The sequence below is a fragment of the Gossypium hirsutum genome, chromosome D03 (assembly GCF_007990345.1).
Source record: "Gossypium hirsutum isolate 1008001.06 chromosome D03, Gossypium_hirsutum_v2.1, whole genome shotgun sequence".
In the NCBI taxonomy this organism is placed as follows: domain Eukaryota; kingdom Viridiplantae; phylum Streptophyta; class Magnoliopsida; order Malvales; family Malvaceae; genus Gossypium; species Gossypium hirsutum.
This window is the reverse complement of record NC_053439.1, coordinates 17,674,191-17,692,751: the sequence shown is the minus strand read 5'-3', so window position 1 is coordinate 17,692,751 and position 18,561 is coordinate 17,674,191.

Below are 18,561 nucleotides of genomic sequence, written 5' to 3'. Positions count from 1 at the left end.
GATAACTCTGATACGTCATTAAGGTATAAATGGATGCATAATTATTAAATCTTTTAAAAATAAAAATAGATAATTAAATGGCAATTAAAAAATTTATCACATCACATCATACAGTTTATTGTTAGTTGATAGATTTATACACTAACCATCTATTAAATATAATTTTTGAAAAATATATTAGTAATCTAAACAAACAAATATAGTTTAAGAATGAAGAGGCAACCTTTATATTAATTCAATAAACAATTGCTGTACAAATTTATAAATATTAGCAAGAAAGGGATGATTCATACATGACCTCATTATTATTAGAGCCTTCACGTGCCTATTTGGAGTTTGACCCCACTAACCACTCCCATGCTCCCTCCTTTTTTTTAATTAAAATAATATTAAAAAATTAATTAATTATAGTAAGAGGTTGAGGATCAAATTAATTATGAAAAATGATGTTTGCTACACTAATTTTAAGCCTCGTTTGATACACACAGTATCAATGAATTTTTTTCTAAAAAATAAAAAATATTTTTTTAATTGGTGTCACTAATGTGTCAAATGACAAACCTTGATTAAATAAAAAACTTATTATTTTAGGATAAAGTATTAAATGTAGGGAAAAGACATTAAGACATTAAATGCATGAAAGAGCCACTAAGGCATTTTTTTAAGTATAATAGCAAGATAAAACCCGAACAACAAACGCAACTAACGCATTAAATGAAGGGAATATGTTGTTATCTAGTGTTGGAACCATAAATCAATTTTTATTTTTTTTTCACTTTTTCAACTCTTTTTTTTCTATCAAATTTTTTTTTAAAAATTATCGCTGCTGCCAATGTGTTAGGCAGCACCACAATTTTTTTTTCACTTTTTCAAGTTTTTTATTTTCTATCAAATTTTTAAAGGAAAAAAATCACTAGTACCGCCAATGTGTTAGGCGGTACTCAAAGCTACTACAACAAACAACCCATTTTTGTAATTAATTAATTTTTAATATTATTTTTATAAAGAGGCTACAACTTCATTTAAATTAATTTAGGTATAATAATAAATTAAATTTTTAATGTTTCTATTTTTTGGCAATTTGAGGTGATAATTACGATGCAAATTTCATGCCAATTTGAATATGAGACTTTAGATGAGTGATCAATAATATGGCTCGTCGATGTTGCCACGTCATAGATAAGCATTGTAAATCTACTACCGTTTCAACCAGTAAGATACCAATATGGGGAGAGAACCCTTGGTTTGCTCCGTACTTTAAACATTTCCTCTTGTATGTATGTTCAAGTGACTACACTTTGAAGAGATTTGAAGAATCTTTATTCACGCAATTTTGAGTTAGCTCGAACTAAAAGGAAGGTTAGATACTGCAATGGATAGCAGGGTTTTTTTATAAAAATAATTTAAAAAATTAATTAGTTAAAAAAATGGGTTTAGGAAAATTATTTACTAAAATGGATTGTTTGTACAGTGAAACTAGTTAATTAGTTAAAAAATTAATTAGCACCACCCAACTTTTCACCTAATCATCAGCTAATCATTACATTTAAAAAAAAAACTTTTGTGACATCACTATGTCAGGCAACACCTAATATTATGAGGATAATGCGTCGATAATGGTCGAGATAGCTCAATTGGTAGGGCAGAGGACTGAAAATCCTCGTGTCACCAGTTCAAATCTAGTTCCTGGCATATGATTAATTTGTATGAGTATTTAGTCTACAAATTAATTTATATGGATCGACATAATACGTACTTATCTAGCTAGGTATATGAGAGTAAACCCTCTCTTTATTTATTTTATTTTGTATTTTTTCTCTTTTTACAATGAGCAAAGAGGCTATTCTAATGTGTCTATTATAATGTAGTAAAAGATAAATTTTGCTTATCTTTCCTCTTCTTTTTATTTGTTCACACTACGACTTCTCACATTCAAAAAGAATGTTAATACTTCATACATATTTAATTAAAAGATTAAAATAGTTGGTTGAAAGGCCCAGTAAAAAGTCGGGTCTAGAGGAGTTCTGTCTAGTGTGCATTTTAAAAAAATACTCGTATTTTTACATGTATACACGATGAGAGAAAAATAAAAAAAATATTTCTTTTTAAGTGGGTGTCATCAATGTGTTAAGAGACACCCTTTTGAATTTTTTAAAAAAAATTCAATCACGAAAACAAAGAGTTGAAGGTAAAAATAAAAGCTGATAAAAAAAGAAAGCCTGTCACTAATAGAAATTGTGGAATTAAAATTAACTTTTTAATAAAAATAGTGAAGAAATTGTCATTTATTTATAAGACAAATGTGATATATGAGAGTGTTCTCTAGTCAATATTGGATTAAAATTAACTTTTAACTTTTTTAATTTCTTAAATTATATTAAAGGTTAAATATAAAATTGGTATTTGAACTTGCCATCTTCTCCCAAATTGGTACTTAAGGGTTTTCTTTGTCCCAAATTAGTGCTTGAATTTTTTCTCCGTCAACTAATTTGGTACTTTTTTTAACGCCGTTAAATCCGAAATAGGTAGTAGAACAAGATTATGACACATGACATAATGACATCATCATGATTTCATAAACTAAAAAATATATTAAAAATTAATAAAATTATTTTCATTTTTTCCTTATTTCCTTCCTTTTCTCGTATTCCTTTCTTCTTCCTCTTGTCACTTTGTCTTTGTCTTTTTTGGGTTCATTCAACATTTCTAGGTTGCTTTGAAAAAAAATTTAAAAACATTTCTAGGTCCATTTTTTTTCTCATTCCTTCTTTTTCCCTGTAATTCATTTCTTCTTCCTTCTTCCTCTTGTCACTTTTCCTTTTTTTTGGGGGGGTTTCATTCAACATTTTTAGGCCAGAGCATTAAAACAATAAAAATTTGTAATTAAAATTTTTTTGGGTTCATTCAACATTTCTCGTATTGAAAAAAAAACAATAAAAATTACAAAACTCATCAATCCATTAAAACACAAAAACCAAAACATTAACATCACAAACATATTAGAACACCCGTCAGTCCATTAAAAATATCAAGAAAATTAAAATCACAAACAAAACCAATTAAAAAAAATTAACATAACAAACAAAAATCCATCAATCTATAAGAACACAACCAAAAAAAAAAGAAAATGATGAGAAACAAATCAAAACCAAGACCCGTTTCAAGTTTTTGGGTTCTTAAGATTCAGGCCATGGTCGATAAATCCAAATGGTCAAGACGTTGGACATAGTGAGGAGAAGCTACGATCAAGTTCCATGATTATTCAACGGTGGTGGCTTTATTCGACGTCGAAGAGCAACGATAGTGAAGCGACGATCAGAGGCTTTGAAAAAAATAAAGTAGAAAAGAAAAAGAGCAGAAGTAGTAGAGAGGAAGGAAAGTCGTTCGGTACTTCTCCGATTGGTGAGGACACTGAAACAGACAATGACGACATCAGAGCAAGGTGATTAGCAGAGGAGAATCCCAACGAGATTTCAAGAAGTTCTTTATGAAAACAAATCAGAAATGAAAGAGTAAGAGGAAAAATTTGACCGGTGCCATTATTTGGATCAGAGAATGAACACCGGTGACAATGTCGAAGTGTGATTGTGGTGCATGCTAGAGGCAGCTAGGGTTTGGAAAGAGAGGAGGAGAATAAAAAGAAAAGAAAAAAAATAAAAGAAAAGGAAAAAGGGAAAGAATAAAAGAAAAGGAAAAAGGAAAACTAGAAAAATAAATTATGTCATCATTATGATGTCATTATGCCAAGTTTCACAATCCTGTTCTGCCACCTGTCTCAGATTTAATAGAGTTAAAAAAAAGTACCAAACTAGTTGACGGAGAAAAAGTTCGGGTATCAATCTGGGGCAAAAAAAAACTTTAAGTACCAATCTGGGAGAAGCGGATAAGTTCAAGTACCAATTTTATATTTAACCCTATCTAAAAATATGTATCTATTTATCTTATCAATTTATCAGAATTTTTTTAAAGTAGTTCTAGATTCGAACCAATAAAACTCTTTCATATAAATATATTATATATAAATAATTTTAAATTATAAGTTCTTTCTCATAAATTTCTTTAAAGAAAAAAACTCTAAAGAGCTTATGAAAATAATGAAGAAATTTACACTTAGTTTTAGTGTAAGTATGAGCTATGAAAGTGTTCTCTATTCCATGTAAGGTTAAAATTTAATTGTATAAACAATTGTCACATGTCAACAAGATAAATATGCCATGTGTCAATAAATTTTGGCTATCCATGTTGGGAACCTAAGACATTGTAATATCATATAATATATATAGAGATAGAGATAGGCTTTTTTACCCTAATAATACAAAAAAAAATAGTTAAATACCAAAATGGTATTCCCATGGCATTGTTTACCAAAGTGGGGTGAAATAAATAGTGCCGAGGGGTGGAGGGACAAGGAGTGGCTGCACCGCCTATTTTTTTCTACCCAATCATACCTTCTTCATTAGCCCATGATATATTTTTTTAAAATATATATTTTTAATGTTGGAGGGACATTATACGACGGTACTGGTATTCAGGAAGAAATATAGGTAAAAAGGGTGGAAAACAAGTGTCAGGTGGCACCAAACCCTTATATATTTGAGTTGAATGATTATATCAATTTCTGTGAAGTGTTGTAGTAATTTTTGTGTTTTGATTTGTTGAATTGTTATAGTATTTTTTGGGTTTGGTTGAATGGTTATAGCAGCTAACGGATAGGAAGAAATGAAAGGAAATTTTTCTGTAGAATAGGAGAAAACAAAAATGAAAAGTCAAAAGAAAATTTTGTAAGGTTTGTACAGTGATTAAGTTTTGTTATTATTTTTTATAGTAGAATCTTTTTTAAAAAAATTATTAAGAAATTTAATTATGTTTAAATATTTTTTTACAGATTTAGCATTGAAGATGGATAATCAATTCTTTGTACGCGTTTATTTCAATGAAGTAACTTTAACAACATCGGTTGGTTGTATATTTGAATATCGCCAATAAATAACAATTAGATTTAATAGATATGTATCGGTTGATGATATGAAAGAAAGGATCAGTGCAAAATTGTTAGATGTTGTGGGAGGAGGATCTCAAAACTATTCTATCAATTCCCAATTTTGAAAAATCTCATTAAATTCACCGAGATAAAACTTGTATACGATGAAGACGTGGATACAATGGTCGCACTTTATTGTTGGAATCAAAATGGCCACACTGAATCGATTCAGTTGTTTGCTGAGTCAGTTGATGTGGAGCTAGTTGAAGATTTCACTCCATTAAGTAAAGAACATGGAGTTCAAGATCCGTGTACAGAGGTTCTGAGAGCGTCTGTTGATAGGCGATCAACTGTACGCAGGTTTGACATCGATCTTAATGCTCTACCTACGTCTGAGAACCTTGACACGAGTCCCCATTTACAAATACATCTAGTGATGATTAAGACTGATGCGGATGGTGAAGATGGATGTGATAATAATAGTCCTTCTAATCACAAGGTTGAAGATTATAGTGATCCTAATCTAGACAAGGTCCTGTATGATATCGACAATGAAGGCACGAATATCGATAAAAATTTATATGCGTCTTCAGTTGGGAACTTGAGTCGAGGCATTGTCATACGCAATTATCCTGAGGCCTACATGTTGATCGTATATCCTAATGCGATGCATGCATCTAAGTTCCTGGAGTACCCCAATATACTAATTACTCAACGATTGGCTGCAAACCCCGAACATGAGGAGTTTTTTGTGGGCCAAAAATTTGCAACCAAAGAAGACAGTGTATTTTCCATTAAGTGGCATAGCATACATGTGTTAATTGACTATAAAGTCACCATGTCTAAACTAACATTGTATATTGGGGAGTGTTAGAGGTTGATAGAAGGGTACAATTGGTAGATACGAGCCATATTTATCCTAAGGTAGTAAATGTTGGAGTTCTAGAAATTTGTTAGGCCTCATACATGCATTTCTACATGTATGATGTAAGATCATCACAAACTTGATGCCAAAACTATCTAAAACTACAACATGCCAATGGTGAAGGAGATGTTAACCATTCCTGTTTCGGTACTGATTGTCGAAATGCAAGAACGATTCCAATACTGAATGTCATACCGGAAAGCATAGATAGCTAAATAGATTCTATGGAGCAGTTGTATAGAGATTGGGATGCATCGTACAATGAACTACAGGAGTGAATAACCACTATGCGAGAGTACGTGCCAAGGATTGTCTTTGAGTTGTAGACACGACCTTATTACGACCCGAATGACCAACTATAACTGCGAAGAAAAATTTTCCATCGGATACTCTAGACATTCAATCCATGCGTGCAAACCTTTCCCCACTGTAAGCTGCTTGTGTAGGTTGATGGAACCTAGCTATACAAAAAATATACGCAAATCTTATTTATTGCGGTTGCTCAAGACGGGAACCTAAACTTGCTTTCGATAGTGTTTCCATTGTGGAGTTGGAGTACATGGAATCATTAGAATTCTTCCTAATGAACTTGTGGACGTAAGTTGTTAGGGACGGCAATATTTTCATAATATTAGATAGATCGAAGGGACTAATTGTTCCGATTAAACGTTCCGTAGAGATCCATTTACTGCATTTGACATAGCGCCTCTAACTTTCACCGAGACTACAAGGATGCAAATTGGCAGAAACAAGTATTGAACATGGGTAAATTTTGATTTCAACATATTTTTTAAATGTTTTAATACTTCCTCAAACTAATTCAAAAAAGTAACGTGTCTTTTTAGAATACATATGCAACGTACAAGCTAGAACAACACTGTTTCAATAAAAGCTAACCAAACTTGAAGGTGATATGCATGGTGAAACGAAACTCATTTCAAAGAGTGGTTGGATACCATTGAGCTATGGCAATAGGATCAAATTTTCAACGATTAGTCTCGATATGGTCATATGACTACCAACCTAGCAAAAGCGGTTAACTTCATCTTGAAGCGAACACGAAATCTTCTAATTTCATTTGTTTTCTTAGCTACATTCTATAGGCTGGCAATATTGATGCCAAGAATGGGGCTGAAACAAGTAAACCAAATCGAGGTAGAAGGGGTGTGCTTAAAGTTTCGATGACATGTGCTAAAGTTGATGGTTTGATGGTGTCGTCTGTAAGGTAAACCGTTGGGGTACCTGACATTAGTGTTAAGGGTGCTCGCGATAGTCATTATTATTGTCACTCGGAACATCATTCATAACATCCATTAGCGAACCTTGGGGTGTGCTAAATATACTCGAAAAATCTTATGTCCTAAAATTTTATCGGAGAGAGGTAGAGTACTAGGGTGGTAATGGACTGAAAGTATCAAACATTATTGATGATCTTGAATCCAAATGATCAGAACTTGAACCGAGAATCTCTAAATGATATGTGTGGCTTGACGAGCCTAAAAAATAATTTTCTACCCAAAGTTTGGATGATAATAACTACCCCTAGGTTGTGATAAGACTGTTTGAGTTCGGTCTCCGGCTTGGGTTCGAGTGTAGGAGGTGAATGTCTCAGGCGGTGGGAGGGGTGCCCTTATTGTTGTATGTGTGAAGGGACTGGCATCAATTTCTCACCAAATAAATATGGTTTCCCATTCTTGATGTACCAACGTTGGTACCCATCTGAGGGTCGCAAATTAAAAGCAAAATTCATTTGAGGTCTTCGCCTAATCCGGTCGTTCCACAATACAAGATATTCTTGATGCTCTAATGTTGAATTCTGTGTTTATTTCTCAAACTCTATGAAACATCCCCCCAAACTTTATGGAACATCTAAAATATCTTGTATGTATTCGAACTGTCGTAGTATTTGATCCCCGTTGTACCACTCTATTCTTGAAAATTTAGCAGTGGTGTGTTAATGCACTAAACGTGTGAGTGGATGTGAGCAGACAAGGGAATAATACCCGCAATGTCTGGGACGGAACATGACATCTAGATGAATTGCACAATTAAAAACATGGTTATAGTAACTCAAGTCAAATAACATAAATAAAGTAATTACATGTCATGAACATTAGAAAAAATTACCCCTTCCCCAGCATATGTCTCAATCATCTGTCAATAAATTAGAAGTGTATATGAATTCCCGATACCCAGAAAAGTACTCCATCTAAGAAAAAATAAACTTGTTAGAACAAATTTTCATAATAAAAAAAAACAAAATTCCTGATGTAATGTTAAAATTTTATCACATATTCACAAGTAGGAGGACGTGTTTGGTGACTAACTGATAACCAATGGCATCCTGTAAAGTGCCCAAGACTGCAGCAATATCAGGCATCCGCCTATGTCTACAATGTGGTGCTTTGTCACCCGACAAAGCTCACCATACAATGTTGCTAGTACTATTGAGCCCCAACTGTACGAACGAGCAACTATCAAATTAGATAATAGGGGAAACTACATCAAGTGGACCTTGTTGTTATTTGCATCTGGCATGAGTAGACCCAATATCAAATGAATTATATATGCTCGAGCGGCGCATATGTAACAATCAACTTTCTTGTGATGTCAAAAATAGCAGTTTTAGGATCACAAATCCAACAAGTGAGTCCGTAAATATTATTATTTAATATTAATAGTCAAATATAGTATTATATAGAATTTTGATTCGATAATTTTTTCTATTTGAATATATAATTAAGTACAAATGGTTTGTCCCTTAAGTCAAGTGATTTAGAAAATGAGGTATCGGGACATTGTTTCTATAAAATGAGCCTGTAAATATTTAACATAAATATTTACAAAGTGATTATATAGGTGTATTGAAATTTTGGTCTAGAAATTTTGACGTTTAGATAGTTAATTAAGTAAAAAGGACTAAATCATAAAAGTCGCTAAAGTCAATCGCTATTAGTTTAAAAAGGCTAATTGAGTATAAAAACATAATTGAATGGATTTATATGGTAATTTAACCATATTCAAGATATTGGTGTTTTAGTTTAAAATATGGATGATTAATGACATTTTGATAATTATTGTAAAAGAATAAAAACTAAGTCATCATCTTCTTAATATTTTTCTTCCGCGAAAAAACAAAAACCCCAAACACCATTGAATAGCTTGGAAGTTTGTCTAAATAAAATTCATGCACGTAAGTTAATTTTGAATATATTTTTAATGATTTTTATGTTTTTAAAATTGTTACAACTAGGTCCAATTAATCTGTATCTTCGTTTTCAAAATTGTAAAAGATTTGAAAACTTTCCATTGATATTTTTGAATCTTTCTTGATGTTAATGCTTTGTTTTGAAGCTTGATGATGGATTTGAACTATTTTGTAAAGTAATTTTGAATAGTTTTTGAGTTAGGGACTAAATAAATAAAATGTTGAAATTTGCTTGGTTTTCTTGTGAAATTTCAAAATTAGAGGGATAATTAATGATGGAAATAAATTCATCAATATGGGTTAGAGATTAATTGTGAAATTAAGCTAGTTTCGATTTTAGGGACTAAATTGAATAAAATGTAAAAGTTTAGGGAAATTATAAAAATATGTCAATAAAGAACTTATATGCATTAAATAGATTATTTATAAGTATTTTGGTTGATAATTGAAATAAATTATTGTTTAGATCAAGAGTCGGTATATAATTGTAGAAAAGGAAAAAAAATGTTGATTAGTCCCTAACATTACAATCTTTACTATTTAGCCCTGGTAAGTTCATACGGTTTAATTTGGTACAATTTGTAATATTGTGTTGATTTTTGAATTGTGGTATATTTAAATATATGTATATATATGCATGTATATTTGAATTGTTACAAATTGGTACAAGGTGAGAAAATGACTTGAATTGAAAAGTGTTATACGATTATTATATTGTGCCCGGATGAACATAGGATAGGATACAATTGATATGTCAATAGGTTATTTTGCATGTTGTACACGATTGATGTGTGATGAGATGATGATTCTCGACTTATTATTATCCACTGAATATAACGGAGTCCAACATTTGTTGCAGAGTATCGTGTTATATTTACAGTGATTTTGGCGTGTTACTGGGGGTGGATGTAAAGCCTATGGGATTGACAATTAGTGCCCATGCGTGTTCTCGGTTGATTTGGCTCGTTTGAGATTTCTAGCGTGTATTGGATGGATAATTACGTATCCGTATCTATTTATATTGTTCGTCTAGCTAAATTTTAATGGTTAAATGACTTAATGATGATATGTAACTGATATTTGGTTATTTTTTCTTGTGAAAGAATTATACATGTGTTTATGGTTTCAGATATTATATTGTGACTTGATAATGTTTGATACTATATAAATAAGGTGATTAAATGGCTAGTATTTATGAAACTCAGTTGTTGAATAGTTGTAATTGACAGGGTTAAAGTTAGCTATTGAGTTTGTTAATTATAAAATTGTGAATAAAAGGTAAGTTATATCGTTTTAAAATTGATTTTGAAGCTTACTCGTGTCATTTCATATTTTCTTGTAGATATCATTTTGCGAAACTGGGCAATCGAATCAAATTGAAGATCAACAATCTAGCTATCTTTCGGTAGACTTTGAAAATATTTATTTTGGGATATATGGCATGTAATAGGAGTATCTTGTAATTTGTATATAGGTATTGCATTTAGTGGTATCAGAACTAAGATTTTGTCAGCTCTCGGACTGAGCGTAACGTGTATTAAGTCTAGAAATTACATTCCACATAAACCTACAATAGTGTGATGTTATTTGATCCAATCTAACCCATGTTTTTCTTATAAATTTAAAAAATGTTGGTAGAATTTGATCATACTGATCCTAATGAAGTAAATAGTAATGTCTCGACTTCCAAACAGGAAGTAATTCATAGCCTTCCAGTTTCACAAATGTCTTATAGTAAAGTCAAAAATATCTTTTTTGACTTTATAGGTTAGTGGTTCACAGAATTTATGCGAGCCAATCCTGCAGCTCAGCAACCTCCAGCCCTTGTTGTGCATCCTATGGCACCTCATGTCCTCAACTGACTGAAATAGTTTGACAGCTCTCGTTTGATAAATTAGAAAGTATGGTGATGAAGAATTCAGAGGTAAAACAGATGATGGTCCAACTAGGGTTGGGTACTGACTTGAAAATATCCAGAGAATTTTCAATGATATGGCCTATTTCCTTAATGGTTATCTCAGACATGTCGTGTCTTTGCTAAAGGATAAGGTTCATAACTGGTGGTTGGCATTAACAGTGGCTGTATTGAGAGACAAGATTAAATGAGATTTCTTCAAATCTGAGTTCAGAAAGAAATATGTTAGCAAATGATATTTGGATAGGAAAAAGAAAGATTTTCTTGAATTGATCAAGAAAATAAATTTGTAGCCGAGTACGAGCGAGAATTTGTACAGCTTAGTAAATATACTCGAGACATTGTGCATGTGGATAGTGTTGGCAGTGTTCATAATACCTCTAGACCTTTATGTGTGCATTGTGGAAAATTGCATGCTAGTGAATGCAGAACCAGGTTAAATACATGTTTCAGATGGGGATTGATGGATTACTTCATGAGAAATTGCTCAAGAAAAGTAGGAAACATTGATGAGCGGAGTGTTAAACAATTGTCTACGTCTCAGAAAGGTGGACCCCCTGGTCAGAGCAATAATACTGGAGCTAATTGTAGTGGGCCCAATGACATAGTTGTTAGATCTGAAGCTATTGTGTCTAATATTATTTCTAGTGCATTCTATCTCTTTGATATTATGTGTATACACTGATTGACCCTGGGTCAATCCATTCATATATTTGTGATGTATTAGTAACAGATGAGAATTTACTTGTTCAGTCAACCAAGTTTGATGTTCGAGTTACAAATCCACTAAGTTAGAATGTGATAGTTAACTTGATATGTCGAAAGTGCCTGCTGGGAATACTAGGCAGTGACTTTCCTATTGATTTGATGTTGTTACCATTTAATGAATTTGATATCATTCAAGGAATGGACTGGTTGGCATTAGACAATGCTATGGTGAATTGTAGACTGAAACAAATTGATTTGAAATGTTATACTGGTGAAATGATTACAGTTGAGTCCGATAGATCAGATAGTGCTACTAGAATTATCTTAGCTATCTCTGCACAGAAATTCATTTGAAAAGGTTGTGAAGCGTATTTGGCATATATACTTGATACTCAAGAATCAAGATAAAAGATTAATTGTAACAGCCTGATTTTTTACCCTAATCAGAACAGTGGTTTCGGGACCACAAATCCGAGTCTAAAAAAATATTTTAGTATTATTTTCTGTGTCTGTGATATTTGAATTTGATTGTGTGAAATTTTCGTAAATTAATTTGACTATTTGTGTGTTTAATTTGATAAAAGGACTTAATTGCGTAAAATGCAAAAGTGGCTAGTTAATTGTTAAAGTACTTTATTGCTATGGTTTTTTCTAATGTGGGGTCCTTATGTTGATATTATACCAAATAAATTATGAGTGGACTATTATAGACAAATGTTAGTGGATTTTAAATGAATAAATAAAGGTTAAAATAGTAAATTAGGTATTTATATGTATTAAATAAAATAAAACATGAAAGTGGCCATGCATTTGGCTTTGTTTTGCCGAAAATTGAAGAAAAAAGAACACCTTTGGTGTTTTAAACATTCGGCAGTTAGGAAGCTAAAATTTGATCAAGAATTAAAGAAGTCGAATTTAGATCGGGGAAAAACAAAAGTAGTCGAATAGTTGAACGTCTCCGTCTATATCCGAGGTAAGTCTATTAGCTATTTAATGATATTAAATTAGTATATATTTATGTATATCGATTGTAGTTGTTGTTGAGCTTTAATTTGATGTAATTTTATTGAATAAATTAGAATTATAAATGGATATATATGTGTATAAAGTGTTCGAATATATATATATATATATGCTTATATAAATTTTTGAATTAAGTTAAAGTAGGAATGCTATAAAAGCATATATATATAAATATATAATGTATTAATATTTATATATGTATCTATATGAATATGTTCTGAATTTAATTGATTGTTTGAAGGTTATATATATACACATAAGATTCGAATATGAGAAAATAAACACATGTATAAATTCTTGCTTTGATAAAAGGTAAGTATTATACTCATGTATACATGGATTTTCGAATATACATATATATATGTAAAAAAAACTTTGGGTTTGATTAGTGATATGTATATTGTAATTGTATAGGTAATTTTTTTAAATAAGGTGATTATATGTGAGATGGAACATTTATATATATAATTAAGTATTGATTATATTATAAGATATGAATATTAAGCATGTATATATAGTTTTTAATATGTATGGAATAGGTGTGTATACATAAGTACATGTAAATTATTTGTATTAAATTTAGTTAAGTATATTTATATATACATGAATAAGTTGTGAACTTAGGTAAAGGCAAAAATGTGTATATATATAAATTCATATAGGTTCGAATATAAATAAACATACTTGTATGGGCTTTTAATTTTTATTTAAAAGGTATAAATGTTAAATATGTATACGGGAGTTTGAATTAGAGGTGCTCATGGGCCGGACGGCCCGGCCCGACCCGACGGCCCGGCCCGACCCGACGGCCCGCCCGAAATATGGGAGGGTTTGGGTAAAAATATAGGCCCGAAATATGGGCTTGGGCAAAAAAACAAGGCCCGTTTAGAAAACGGGCCGGGCCTCGGGCACCACTTTTTCGGCCCGGGCCCGGCCCGATATAATAAATATATTTATTTTTTTTAATTTTAAAATATTTTTTACATACTTTTTAATTTTTTTTAAATTTTAAAATATTTTTAAAATACTTTTTTTTAATTTTTTTAATTTTAAAATATTTTTAAAATATTTTTAAAATACTTTTTTTAATTTTTTAAAATTTTTAAAATAAAAATGGACCGGGCTGGGCCGGGCTTATGATTTTTCCCCGGGCCGGGCCTGGGCAAAATCTTAGGCCCATATTTCGGGCCGAGCCCGGGCCGAAATTTTTTTATGGGCCCGGCCCGGCCCATGAGCACCTCTAGTTTGAATATATATCTATATGTACATTTGTGTACAAGTTTTTAGATTGAATTAAAGACATAAAAGTTCATGTTTTTATAAATGAGGTTCGAATATATATTTATATGATTATAAGTTATTAGTACTTGACTTGGATTGAAAATATGATTTGCAAACTCATTTATGTTTGAGCATGGACTACGGTGAATATGTGTTTGCTGTTAATAAATATTTGAGGAATTATTCTGTATATGAGAAATTGAGATTTTCAGGTTTTAAAACCTAGCAGGCTAAGTGCCGGTGACTAAATCAGGCTATAAGCGTAGCAGGCTAAGTGCCGGTGATTTGTATCAGGCTATAAGCCTAGCAGGCTAAGTGCCGGTGATCTGAATCAGGCTATAAACCTAGCAGGCTAAGTGCCGGTGAACTGGATTAGGCTATAAGCCTAGCAGGCTAAGTGCTGGTGATCTGAATCAGGCTTTAAGCCTAACAAGCTAAGTGCCAGTGAATCTGTTTATATTAAGTGATTATTTGCATTGGGTATATATATGATTTTGGTTATATGTAATGGATAAATATATGAACATTTGTTTCTAAGTATTTGATGAGCATATAAACGTTCGAATCTTTGTGTTTAGTGAGTATATATATATATGTTGGTTATCATGAAATTGTTGGATATATATAAGTGTATGCACTCGACATATGTGGATTATAGTAAAAATATATATGTGCATTCGACACATATGGTTGATAAGAATAAGTATATGCTTTTGGCATATGTATTTGAATAATATATATATGCATTCGATGAAGTGCAAGCGATAAGCACATATATGCATTTAGATATATGCAGGTGATAAATACATATATACATTTAGTTATAATAAGTGTATATACATTTGGAGCTAATATTTGTTAAGCATATATGTATATAAGCATTCGGCTATTCATGTTTATGGTGAATTTACATTCAGTTTTAAAAGTTGATAATTAAGTATGCTTTTGACTATATGTAATAGTTAACATATATAGTATTTGCGAATTCATTAAGTGTATCAGGAAATTACATAATTATTTTTATAATTTCTGTTATGCTATAGACTTACTAAGCTATAAAAGCATACTTTGTTTGTTCATGTCTTTCTGATTTTTAAACTTAAGATCAAGCTTCAAGCTCGGGGATCATCAGCAAGTTCATCACTCTATCTACTGTCTCGGTATTAAACTGTTTAAATTTTAACTTTGGCATGTACAGGCTAGATAATTGTTTTGGAAAGTCGTACTTTGATATATTGTATATGAAATTAATATCCATACGAAAATGGCTTATTTTCTTATGGTTTAACGGGATCAAAATGTTATGTTTTGCTTTAAAAAGGTTAAAGTAGAATTTATAATTATACTTACTTAAAATTTGGCTAAGCTTAATATATTTCCATTTATATATATATACAATGCTTATATTTTGATTTAGAAATAGTTGATTTAAACATGTATTCAAACGAATTGCATATCAATGTTAAATTCTTGAATTCTATTGAACGTTTGTATTGAGGTGTGTTTTGTTCAGTAATGCCTCATAACCCTAGTCCGGCGACGGATAAGGGTTAGGGGTGTTACATTAATTGGATACCAATTTTTAATGAGTTTACAGATGTGTTTCTTGAAGAATTGTTGGGATTAAGCCTAAACGTAAAATTGAGTTTGTGATTGATGCCTGAGACTGCTCCTATATTAATCGCATCGTATTGAATGACATTGGCTAAGCTAAAAGAACTTAAAGCACAGTAGCAAGATTTGTTTGATAGAGGTTTTATTCGGCTGAGAGTATCTCTTTAGAGTGCACCTATGTTGTTTGATAGTGATTTTAATCGGTCGAGAGTACCTCCCGCTCAGTGGTAGTACTTGATAAAGTTTTAAAATTTCCCTTCAACCATGAAAATCTCAAACTCGTAAATTTATCTCCACCATCACCGGGTGAGTGTCCTAGTAAGTCATAGCAAATCTTCGCCGATTCGGACACTATACTTACACATGTGATCGTACTACCATCAATTGGGGACTCGAGTTGCAGTGAAACATGTTCCAGAGTGATGGTGTACTCCCCACACGACAAATGAAATGTGTGGGTCTCTAGGTGCCATCGCTCGACCAAAGTGGATATCAAGTCACACATCAAACGGAACATGCGGATCAATGCCACTGATCCGAATCTGAATGCCTCCAAGTATGGCATAAGATGTTCATCCGGCAGATAGCTCGAACTATTGACACAGACCCTCAATACGCGGTACAGACCCTGACCATATTAAATTATCACATTAGTTAATATATGCCAATTAAATAAAAAAGGGTGTGGAACTTTATAAGGGGACCCGTGAATAACAAATAACAATTTTATTACTACCATATTAATCATATTTGTTGTGAGATCATTTTCTGTAATAAAAAATCCATTTGGATATCTGCAGTTTCAAAAAAAAAAAGATTTAAACATTTTCAATCATTAACAAAAACACATAAATATAATACAAAAGCATGCAAATCACAATAATACCACTTAATTTTTTTTTATTCCTACACATACCAAAAAAATACTAAATTGTTGTATTCACAAAAAAAAACCATTATCATTACAAAAATAATTTTATTATACATACAAAAAATTCAACATGCAATCTCTAAATCATTCAAATAACATTAAATAATAAATTTGCAACACAAAAAATATTAAAAATGTAAAAATTTAGTGTTAAAAATCTCAAACAAATTATAATTATACAAAAAATCCTAAAAAGTAAAAAAAAAGAAATTTTAATATTAACTAAGTAAAAAAAACAAATACATAATAATTACAAAAAAAAAAAGAAAACATCACATATTTTTTGTCATACCATTTCAAGGTATAATAATTTTCTTTATACTAGTTAAGTAAATACCAAACAAATAAATAATATTAAAAAAAACATAACATACCTGTTTCCTTTCTTCCTAACACTGTTTCTACAAAACCAAACTTTTTTTTTCAACACAAGGGGACCATCTGTTTCAAGGGCTTATATATGATTTAAGGGGAAAAAATTGGGGAATTAGGCAATAGTTTCGGGGGTGAAAAGCACTCCATGACCATGCGATCATGTCCACTGTATGCGGTTAGATTGCCAACAGTGGTGCCGCCACTCCCAGCCCTCTTCCCTTAGGTGTTGTCTGACAACATCCCTCCTCCCCTAGGTGCCGCCTAACGACAACCCTCCTCCCCTTAAAATTATCATTTTTTTAGCCCGTATATGGCCTATATTGTATCAGTTTTTTTCGACCCATATATTGGTGCCACCGTATGCCTACCCTCCACCATTTAAATATGTTTTTTTTTTCAATCCAATTATGGCCTAATAATGGGTGACTGTTGGTGGGAAAAAAAATGGTAGTGTCGCCGTCCCTTGTCCCTCCACCCCATGATATTATTCGTTTCACCCCATTTTAGTAAATAATGTCATGAGGAAACCATTTTGAAATCTAACTAATTCTTTTATTATTATCAAGATAAAAAAAGCTTAGAGACGAAGATAGATGTAACTTTATCATACAATGAATAATAGATAATTGATCACAAACAAGTCAAACTTTAGCGGACATTAATAGAGATTGAAACTTGAGGAGTAAAAGTGAATGGTAATGGTATGATCCCCACTTTTGCTTGTGTCTATTCCACTAATTACGGGAGGAGCGTGCAACAGTATTGGAATTATGGTTAGGATCGGAAGTACAAAGAAAAGCAATAGAGTGGACTATGGTGTTTAACATATGTATCTTCACTAGCCGCCTTCTCTTTGGAACCACACTACCCCTCTTCACTTCCCAACATCCCTTTTGCACCCCCACCATAGCTTAGCTGCCTCTCACTGTTTTTCTTTTCTTACAAATGTTTGAGAATCGAGGATGTTGGGCTGTTTGCTAATTGAAGTTGATCATAATTTATTTATAGTACTAAATAGGAGGTGAAAAGCAACAATCTTATTAATTTCTGATGATTTTCCCAGCTGCCTCCATGGGCTGATCTCAATCCAACTATTAATTTCTGATGACTTTCCCGGAAATTATGTACTCTACGCCTATCAGACTCTCAGTGCTGAAGCTCAGTTAAGTTGCTGGGCTTCACTTAGGGATACAAGCCCAATTCTCACGGATAGCCCTAAAGCTTCTTCTAAAACATTCCTATTATAAGTTTACAAAACAAAGTAAATTGAGAGCTTTCTTTTAAAGAATTAAAAAATTTGCTTCTAATTAATTCATTATCTAATTGTTAAGAAAAAGTAATTATCTAATTTTTGGTGTGTTTTATAAAATTATTGTTATTTAAATAATAATTAAAAATATTTAATAATGGTAATCATAAAAAAAAATTGCTTTAAACTTATTTACTTTATTTAAATTTTGACAAGGTATTCTTTTATTTAGTTGTTTAAAATATTTTATTAGAAAATTTATAAAAGATATTTTGAACTTTAAAAACTTGTAAAATTCTTTTTAAAATAGTATTTCAAATTTATGAAAATTTTAAAATGCATATTACTTTT